General features: G+C 39.5%; 2 pseudogenes; both read left to right on the top strand.

Moving 5' to 3' along the window:
* The first annotated feature begins 7,272 nt into the window (after positions 1–7,272).
* On the top strand, positions 7,273–7,635 carry LOC149190041 (alpha-dioxygenase PIOX pseudogene; annotated as a pseudogene).
* Positions 7,636–8,289: 654 nt separating this feature from the next.
* LOC149190040 (L-aspartate oxidase 2-a, chloroplastic pseudogene) lies at positions 8,290–9,162 on the top strand (annotated as a pseudogene).
* Positions 9,163–11,207: the final 2,045 nt, after the last annotated feature.

Genomic DNA, 11,207 nt, shown 5'->3' with positions numbered 1-11,207 from the left:
CATGATGTTTTAAATACCCCTGGGAATGCTTTAGTGTAAGAAGGGATAGACTCATTGTGGGATGCTATGAGTGGTAGGACATGATTAGGAGTTGTAGGTGTTTGTTTCTCATAGTATGTGATTTGATCAATGGTGATGATCTTTCCCTTGTGGGGAAACATAATGATACAAAATATTGAATATGCTATTACAGTCGTGGTATAAATGTAGCTACGACTGAGTAAGATATTGTAATATAATTGGGCATCAAGGACTTTGATGTATATGAGGGTTGTTTTAGCAGCAAGATCCACTGGGATATTTTGGAAAAGTCCAACGGGTGTGGAAGGATATTCATCATAAGCCCTTAATGTAATGGGAGAATTAGTAAGTTCAAGGGATCCTAGTTTCTGCCAAACTAATTTTGACATACTACAAGTGGATTCCCCCTCATCTACGATGCATCTGAAGATGGTGATGTTTCATATAGTGACCCATATCTAAAAAGCAATGATCGATGGGATTCATGGTGAAGCATTGTCTAAATCAAAGGCCATCAATCGTGAATTAGAAGGGTTTATTGCACCTAACGCGGAAAGTATGGCTTTCTATTGGGTTAGACAAGTTTATAAGATCTCCAATGCTGACATAGTAGAAGGAGATTGTGCCAAATCATAAAAGATACTATAGCTAGTGGTTTCCTTTGAGTTATGAGCATTACAACGTAATCACCCTTTGACTATTCATGTGATAGGTTCAATATGGGGTTGTGGTATCATTGATAGTGGCGTAGAAACAATATTAGATGATGAGGAGGGGTTGGTTTCTGGAGGAGTTCCATAATCTTGGTTTCGTGTTTGTAGGAAAATATCTTCTTTATCTATGAAAATGTCATGATTGGATTGGTCTTAAGAACTTCCAATGGCAGGGTTTTGGTACTAATGAGAGGCAGCCTCATTATATGTGGCTACTGCACCTGGTGGGGAAAGGGTTCTACATTACTGCAGGTTTCTAGGTTGTGCCTCCTTTCCCCCTAGTTTCTCTCATCTTTCTCAATTATGGGATTTGAGGACAATGATGGGTGTAATGCTCATATTCCCCACAATTAGCACGTGCATGGTTGGTTCAAAGACTAGCATTCTTATTTTGATTTTGTGGGTTGTTGGTACCCTGACTTTGAGTTTGAGTATGATTATGGGGATTACCCCCTGGTGGTGCATGCATAGGTTGGTTGTTTCCCCTACCTAGGTACCCCCTCTAGCTTATTATTTCCTTTCTTCTCATTGGGACTTGGCATATTAGCAGTGTTGAGGATTTCAAAAGCCTAATGTTGTTGGGTGAAAGAAGGTTACACAAACTCAACCCCTATGTTAGGCTAAGGTGAGGAGTTAGTTTATTGATGTGAAAGGAAAGGGTAATAAGGATTTGTTTGTCCTGGGTTGATGTAAGGGGTTTGGGGAGTCAACACGGCCTCCATAGTGTGAGGAGGATATTGGTTACTCAGTATGGTAGGGTACTAGTTCCCCTGCATGGGAGGGTTTGGGGGATGCATTGGATGATTGGGATAATACCCCATGCTAGATGGAATTTGGGTTGTTTGTGGACACCAAAATTATTGGAAATGGGGTGGTCCATTGTATATGCTACCAGAATGATTTTGGAAGATGATTCCAATCAAACCATCGACAACATTTGATGCTCTTGGCTTATTTTGGGCAAAAGGAAGCAGATGGGAAGCATTAGGTAAGACCATGTATATGTCTCATGATTGAGTATAGATAAGCTCAAACTGTTGAGATTTGGTGATAGATTGTTTGTTTGTTTGAGGCATGGTTGTAGCCACATCTTTTGCAATTGCTGGTGTTATCACTCCTTCAGATCTCCAAGGCTGAGGAAGAGTCCAACTGAGGTAACCATAGACCAATATTTTGACTTAGTAGCTAGCACCACCAAGCCGGAGAGGGCTCTCTCCAAAGAATCACAATCAAGAGGGCTAGATATACTAGGGTTTTAGGCTATATATAGTATCTCAGGGGGTTGTTTGATTTGATTTTGATTGGGGTAGTCACTGGATGAGTCAATTAGGTCAGAGAGTGAACTAGGTCAGGGAAAAAGGGAATCACAATTGCAGACATCTGATGGGGAAAGGTAGGAAAGTTACTTTAACACTTTGTAGTATAGTGATGAAATGGTCTAGATTGGTGAGGTGCTAAAAATAGCATGAAAATCACGAATTCTTTTTAAACTGAAGAAATAAAACAAATTATGATGATTTTCCCAAAACAAAGCATAGAAGATGAATTCTGCTTATCACAACTTGAAAATAAAACATATTTAAAGTGAAATGGATCATGAAAGGTAAAAAACATTCACACATATGTAACTGAAGAGGAAACAATTTCAAAATACCATGCCACAGGAATCCCAACAAAATAGTTGCAACTCATCCAATATATTTCATGCCAAAGCTTGAAACACTAGTACAACATCCAATAGAGTCCAACTTGTAGAATGACTGAGAAATTACATGATATAGGCCTCAAACCAACTCATCCTAGCCTCAAGGTTCGAATCCATGAGAGGAATAGTTACAACAAAAACGGAATTGATAGCTAGAGTGTAGGGTGGTCAAATTGACTCATCCCTAGCTTAAGCAAATTGATTCATTACAAGTCATGGAGACCATTTACCTAATGTACTTGCCCTAGGTAATAGTAAAAACATAATAATTACATCAACCACATCAATTACATCAGTAAAACAATGATTTCCCATAGGTAAAAATCAATTTTGTAGAAGAACAGTAAAAAACTGGGACAACGGTCCAGCGCCATCTTCAATCTCACTTTTACCTACCTTCCTGATGCCCAAATTTAGCCCATGATATCTCATTGGAAATCTTATCCTGTATAGTTTCCAAAACTTCCCTTGGTTTTTAAATTGGGCTTGATTTGACCCTCCAAAACTCCATTCTCCTAAGACTACTCAAGCGCGCAGTGCCTGGTCCAAAAATGAGGTAGAAACATGATTTTTAGGTGGTTTTTTTCCTTTTTCACCTACCAGTTTTTCTTTCCAGGGATGGAAACATGGTTTTCTTGGATGTCTTAGTCCTTCTGAATCCATTGGTGGCTTCCATTCCTCCAAAAAGTTCCTCAAAAAATGTAAAACGCTTAGGGCGCTGCGTATTTGACCAAACAACTGATATGAAATTGCCTAAAAAAATACACGAAAGACAATTTTACAAAAATCAAGCCAAGAGTCTTCAAAATTGGTCAAGAAGTTGATGTTTGGTGTGGATAAGCATGGAGTGAAGCCTCTACAAATATATCAATCTTCTTATTTTCTGCTTGGTGAGTTAGGGCTTCAATTCTTCCCCTAGCGGCCTTGAGATTTTCCCTTGCTATTTGATTTCTTCGGCAATAATACTTTGCCATCTTTCTCTGAATGTCAGTGTCTATTTTTGCCTTGTCAAGGAGCTTTCCAAGATGGTTGTTCACCCTCTCAAGCCAATGCTCCCAATTCTCATTGACGATTTTGGTAAATTGTTAATTTAGGGTGAGCTCATTAGCTAGTTCAGCCTCTTTCTGTTTTTCTAGCTCCAATGATCTTTTTAGGCCTCTAGTCCTTGGCCTTATTCTTGGCACCTGTTCCTCCATCTGGTCACTATATTCTCCATATGCTTCATCAAGTAAAGCCTTAGACTTTTCAGCCTCCCTCTTTGCCTTGATGAGCTGAATCTCCATGAGCTTATGTTTGGTCTCAAACTCCTACTCATAATATGTGATGATGTATTCTGCCCTCTACAAGTTGACCTGGAGCTATCTGATGAGTGCATCCTTTTCTTTGATGAAAATTGCTCTCAATATCATCATGCTCACTTAGGTCAACTAAGTGAAAATCATGTTCTGTCTCATGGAGGTCCTCCTGCTGCTACTTGATCTTTGTCTCTGCCATCTTCTCCTTTCACTTCTGTACCTACTTTACTAATGAAGAAGGCAAGGCCCCTCCCACAATACATGGGGAAAACACTTGCCTACGTCCTCTCTGATAAGTATGTGCCAAAATTCCCAAATCAACATCTTTAGGCTTGATGACCTCACCCTGTTCAATGTGCTCTTTCTCTCTGAATTCATCTATGTTAGGTGAATGAATATGCTCATGGAATGGTGATGATGGAGGTTATGGTGTGGCTGACTCATCAGATGAGGATGAATGATCTATTGGCTGAGATGGAGGAATGGAGGTGGAAGGATGAGATGATGAAGGGATGCTTTGAACATTCTGAGTAGATGAACGAGTGAATATGTGATTAGCTATGAAGGTGCTCCAAGCAATGTTGAGTTCCTTGAGACGATAAAGGACTATAATTTTAATGAGGGAATGATGAAAGAGACTCTTCATTTGATCTTTATACTCCCTCTTTTGGGCAATGTAGGCCATCTTCTAAACACTCCGGAAAAGATAGTAGGGTATATTAAGCATTTTTACCCTAGTGAAATGCATTAAAATGCCAGATATGATAAGAATAGAGCCTAGAAAATATACCTTCACATGAAAAATATTTCATAATAATCTTCATCATTGGAGCATATCTATCAAGGAGGTGTGAAAAAGGAAAATAGCCCCTTCTTTCATTCCAGTATCTTGGTTTCATGTAAGGCCCATAATAATGCCTCTCCAAATCACCTTGTTTAAACCATTTCTCCCCAACATATGGGATCCCAGTGGCAGCTGATATAATGGCAGTAGATAGAGTAAAAGTGATACCTACTAGAGTGACCTGGTTGTCTTGGAGTTTAGATATGAAGAGCCTGCTCAACTCAGGATAGTGTTGGACTGCCTGAACTTTCTCAAAAAAATCATAACAGCCTAGCCATTTGAAGGATGTCACAATCATAGGGGATGCCAAGAGTTCCCTTAGATTTGTGGGCTCAAATCTATGTATCTGGCCTCCTTTGTGAGCTTTCTTGACCTTTGTTTCTTCCCCATCTGTTTCCTCTTCCTCATTGTGTGCTTTGTATTCCTCATCTACCATGGTGTATAATATCAAACCCTAGGGAGGTGTAAGGTAGTGGGAATGTAGTTTTTTGGAAATAGGAAATGGGGAAGGGTAAATATGTAGATGATGGGTGAAGGGATATATGTAATGGAGGGGGATATAGGGTAGTAGTATGATAGCATGAGATGGGGGAATTTTTTTGCAATATAGGGGGTGTTAGACTCAGTCTCGTCAATCCTCTGTCAAAATCAAATTCACCAAGGAAAATTCATCAAATAATGTTGGATAATCCAAGCAGGATATCACACCAATTTTGAAAAACAAACCCAATTTTCTTGTTGCGGGAAGAACACAGTTAAAGTCAAAGTAGCTGGAAGACGAAGAATGTGTAAAGCTTCTAATGATGATATTACTTTGAGTTCTCATTGTTTGGTGTCTAATGAATCGACAACTAGTGAAAAAGATGATGGTGGTTATTCTGAAGGAAGCAATGCAGGATGGCAAGGGTTTAGCATTAAATAGAGACAGGATAAGGTATCTTCAAAAAATGATTTGGATGAAATAAATTCAAGGCTTGGTTCTCTAAGCATCAAAAGTTCCAAACGTGTAGAACACTCCATAACTACAGAGTTAGATAATGCAGAGCCGCGAAAAAATCTCAAAAACAAGATTTTAGATGCTTCGAATTATTTCAAAGATGGTTTAAAAAGTATATGCGATGAAGAATCAGCAGGTGACGAGGAATATACAGGGCATGTCGAGGATCGTGAGGATGGAGTTGATACCCTAGTCCACAGCTAGGATGCTCCAGAATTTGAGAGTGCTTTGTCTGCTCTGTCTTCAACGTCTGTTAAGGTTGGCGATGGTGAAGAGGATTCTATTGAATCTTCAACGTGCACTGAATTGCATACTGGAAATGATAACAGGGATCACAATCAAGCTATTACTTTTCGATTTCTTCTTCTTGGGATGAAGGTAATTCCGGGTTTTTTGAAGATGAGAACAGTTCATTAGATTCTACAGAATCAGTAAAAGTGAAATTGAAAAAACATGCTCTTACTACTAAGGAAAATCACGCACAAAATGTGTATGAATATGAAGATGTGAGTAGCAGTGCAGTGGAAGAGGTCGCTTTAGAAGAATCAAAAGCAATTACATTCACACAAGGCAAACAAATGTATATATGTCCTCGCAAAATAGCAACCACTTTGTACCCACATCAACGTGAAGGTATCAAATGGCTCTGGGATCTTCACTGTAAATCCAAAGGAGGCATTTTAGGTGATGACATGGGGCTGGGCAAAACAATGCAGTTATCTTCTTTCTTGGCAGGACTTTTTACCTCATGCCTTATCAGGCGTGCATTGATTGTAGCACCAAAAGCTGTCCTTCCTAATTGGACGAAAGAGTTATCTGTTGTTGGCCTCTCAAGAAAAGTTCGGGATTTTTCTGGGAGTCCAGGAAGCACACGTGAGTATGCTCTTCAACATGTTCTTTAGACTAGAGGTATACTTCTTACAACATATGATGTTGTTCGAAATAATTGGAAAGAAACTAGAGGGGATTATCATGGAAGAGATGGATATGGAGATACAAGTGAAGATATTTTTACATGGGATTATGTGATCTTGGATGAGGGACACGTCATCAAAAATCCCCATACTCAACATGCCACAAGCCGTCGAAAGATTCCTAGTGCACATCGTATTATTGTCAATGGCATGCCTATTCAAAACAACCTAAAAGAAATGTGGGCTTTATTTGACTTTTGTTGTCCAGAACTTCTTGGAGATAAAAAGGATTTTAAGGCAAGGTATGAGGGTCTCATTTTGCATGCTAATGATAAGAGAGCAACTCAAACAAAATTTAAGGCAAACTGTGTGTGGATTTGCATGCGCGGCGCATAGAGCATATGGCGCGACGCACATGCGCTGGGCGCTTTTACATAATGCAGATATACACTAGTGCGGCACACTCACCAGGCGCGGTGCACAGGGCAGAGTGCGCGACGCACAGAACTGGAACAATGAATTTTGCCTCTGCTCTCTAAAACACCAAATTTCTTGCTCCAAATAGATTTGTAAGGCTGAGAATTTCCTTTTAAATAGATATACATGAGGAAGCTCCTCGGAATTTCTGGAGAAAAAACGTTATCAAAGATTGGTAATGAAGCTCAAATTGTATCAATGGGCCATCAAGCCTGTGGTGCCTTTGATCTGTGGAACTACCTTGTGTGGATGCGAAACCTCATTCCTTAGGACCCCAGTGGCCAGGACAGACCTGATCGTGTAGACATGCCTGCACTTGAGATTTATCGTGGCAGGGAGAGGAGTGTATCAAGGTACAATCAATTCCGTCGCAATATGCTTATGATTCCCATTGCTAAATGGGAGGACCTTACAGATGATAAGGAAGCTATCCAAACCCTGCAAGAGATTTATGGTAGCAACGTTGAAGCCTTGGATCTGTTGGTGGGCCTGATGGCAGAAAAGAAGATTAAAGGTTATGAAATCAGCGAAACAGCTTTCTTTATCTTCGTGCTCATGGCATCACGTCGATTGGAAGCAGATCGATTTTTCACCAGTAATTTTAACAAGGAAACAGAACAGGTCAAGCAGCTAAAGGAAAGTGAAATGGTCAAAGCACCGAACGCCTGAATGTACACGTTGATAACTACCGTGGCAAAGAAACAGGGACCGATGGTCTATTTTTGGACTCTAGTTATGATTCAAAGTATCTACATTACATATGTGCCTCCTCATTGGCCACCAACAAATAAAATGTAACACATATAGAAAAAGCTCTAAGCGAAGCATACAGAGTCTTAAGGTGGGGTGGAAGATTTCTGTGTCTTGAGTTGAGCCATGTCAACATCCCTGGTTTCCAAGAATTATATGAGTTTTACTCATTTTCAGTTATTCCATCTATTGGAGAAATTGTTGCTGGGGATCGTATATCTTACCAATACTTAGTGGAGAGCATATGCAAGTTTCCATCTCACGAAAAGTTCGCTGCAATGATTAAGGAAGCAGGCTTTGAGAAAGTTGAATATGAGAAACTTTCAGGCGGCGTAGTCGCAATTCATTCTAGATTCAAATTATAATTCACATATATAAGATTTCGACATTACTTTTGTAGAGCAGTTACCTTAAGAGCAATTGAAGTGGTATTTGAAATTGAAGACTAGCAAACTCTGCTTGTGTGGGTATTGTTTAGAAAAATCTGTCTAAGCCGATTTTGGCCATTACAGTGTTTGATGGGTCTACTGTTTTAATTACAAAAGCAGCGGAGGGGTAGTATATTTGTTCTGGATGCGTTGCTTTGAAGAATCGATTCAAATTTCAAAGGACTTTAAGATCACGACATTGATTTTTATTTGTCCAAAGAAATGGTTGGTTGAGCATCACTTTGTCATAGACTTGCTTACGTTTGAGGATGGATCAAATATTTACTGTCACGGTGTGGAAACATTGAACACCGACACTAATGAGGTGGTCGAATTCATTTCAAGGGTAACTTTACTTGCATCTGGTGGGGCTGGACATATTTATCCTACTACCACAAATCCTTTTGTTGCGACTAGTGATGGTATTGCAATGGCACATAGAGCATCTGCAGTTATTTCAAATATGGAGTTTGTACAATTTCATCCAACTGCATTAGCTGATGAAGGTCTACCAATTAAACCTCATACACGAGAAAATGCATTTTTAATAAGTGAAGCTGTTTGTGGGGCTGGTGGTATTCTTTACAATCAAGCTATGGAAAGGTTCATGCCACAGTATGATTCCAGAGGAGAACTTGCACCTAGAGATGTGGTGGCACGCAGTATTGATGATCAATTAAAGAAACGGAATGAGAGATATGTTCTATTGGATATAAGTCACAGAGCCAAGGAGGAAACATTGTATCATTTCCCAAATATTGCTGCTGAGTGTTCGAAGTATGGCCTTGACATAACAGAAATTCCTATACCTGTAGTGCCAGCTGCACATTATATGTGTGGTGGGGTTCAAGCTAAACTTCATGGAGAGACACCTATAATGGGTCTATATGTAGCTGGTGAAGTTGCCTGTACAGGACTTCATGGTGCCAATAGGCTTGCAAGCAACTCATTACTTGAAAGCACTGGTGTTTGCACAGAAAGAGTTGAACACATCAGTATTGTTGTAAGCAGTGCATAAAGGAGAAGGCCTTGAATGACAAAAAAGGTGAAAATTTTGAAAACCAAGCAGTGAAAAAGGCACAGGGAATGCAAAAAGTCAAAAACCGAAAAGCCAAAATCTAAATCAGAGGCATCCACTAGGGCAGAGAAAAAAGATTCGATTTCCTATTCTTAACTTCAGTTATGATCTGCAGCTACAGTTGTCGCCTTTTTATTGGCCATCAAAAGAGTTTCAAGTGAAATAATGAAACGTTGTTCAGTCTATAGAAAAGATGGATGGTTCATTTCATATCCCGAGATTTTAGTTGTAATAGCTCCCCATTTGGATCAATTTGTTTTCCCATAGTGGAGCTTATTTATTGCATAGAAAATCATTTGTAAAGGGTTCTGAGTTCTGGCAAATAGTGGGAGAGCTGTGAAGGAAAACTTCACTGTACAGTTTTTTGACAGGGATTTAATGAAAAGATACAGCTCTAACTCCTGAGATTCTTGTGGTGTGAATTCAGCATTTGTTTTTTCCTTTGTTTAATATGTAGCTTGTTATGTTTCCATTTCATTTCATAATCATTTCTAAATGAATACTTTTAAGTGAGAAAGGCAGAATCCAGTTTGCTGCTCTGCCTTGGGAAGGTATTCATGTTTTGTGTTTTCTTCTGTTTGATAAGGATTCACCTATTGCCCTTGTCAACCTCTCAGCGTTCTTTTCATTCCATATAATGTCAAAAATTGAATGCTAAATTTATTGCCTGTCTTGCCTCCTGAGATAATCTGTGTCTAGGATTTAATTTCCCTGCTCATGTTATTCTCGATCCCACGCTGCCCAGAAAACCCAGTCATTTATCAAATTACCCCTTTCCTATCCATTTACTAGCCTAAAATCAGTTCCCATTTCTATTCATCTCGCACCCGATTGCTCATTTTATCGAGATTGACTGGAGAGAGCCCTCTCATGTCCTCGTAGGGCTAGCTATAAGGCTAAGCTTGGTTTGATGTTGCCTCGAATTTTGACTTTTTCAACCTGAGGCAGATTCGAGGGCTAACATAGTGACGACTCCACTGGGGACGAAATGGTTTACTTGTAGATTGTTTTGCCCCAGTACATATCTCAAGTTCAGAGCTGATTGTTGATGGTGAAAAATGATCAGACATAAGAAGACGGCTGGAATCATTCACCTGGCGACTCCATTCACTGAAGAATCCATGCAATCAATCCTTCATGGTGACTCCACTGTAGAGGGATCAGTAGCTTTGCGATTTCTTAAGATGGATCGGATTGCAAGAAGATACGCTCCCATGAGCCGAGATCACATCCCAGGTTTTCCAAATAAAATGCCCAAGGTAGATTGGTCAAAGAACTTGCCTGTGCTCAGAAATGTGGAAGATAATGACGCTGCTCTTCATTTGGTGAAATTTCACATTCACGTGCATAGATTAAAGATAAATTTTCCTGAAGACTGTTTGATGAAAATGTTTATGGCTACCCTGGAAGATGAAGCCCGATCTTGGTATGAAAGTTTGCCACCTGCTTCCATTTATTGTATAAAGGATTTTCATTCCATATTCTTTGAGAAGTACAAAGAATCATATCCATCCTTGACTTTAGTTCAGAACTGTTGTAGCCATGTTCAAAGTTTTATTGAAAGCCTTGAGAAATATTATGAGGATGATAATTTTATGGATGAAGAGATCATGGAAGCATTGTACGAAAATCCATTTCAGCAGTCTACAGAACTCTTAGAGGAAAATTTGCAGCAGGATCAAAATTAGCAGGCGATTTCCATATGACTGAAAATTATGAAAAAAGAAGTACTATTTCAAATCTGGTTGAAATAAATGAGGATACGTAGGAAAATGATGCTCCAATCTACGAAAATGATGATGATAAACCAGATCCAGAGACGGATTGTGATCAGGAAAAACATGTTGCTCCAGATCTCATAGAAGAGAATTGCATTGTTGAGGCTGCCTCAAATGAAGAAGACAGAGTTACAAGCCTAACTACCCTCATCTCATCAGAACACAGCCTTCCTACCAAGGTAATCCAGTCAATTCATGAACAGCAAG

This window comes from Pinus tabuliformis, chromosome 3_1 (genome assembly GCF_031772625.1).
Source record: "Pinus tabuliformis cultivar Carrire ecotype Pingquan chromosome 3_1, CPIR1, whole genome shotgun sequence".
In the NCBI taxonomy this organism is placed as follows: Eukaryota; Viridiplantae; Streptophyta; class Pinopsida; order Pinales; family Pinaceae; genus Pinus; species Pinus tabuliformis.
Note: the sequence above shows the minus strand (reverse complement) of the source record. Positions and strands in the feature narration are given on the sequence as shown.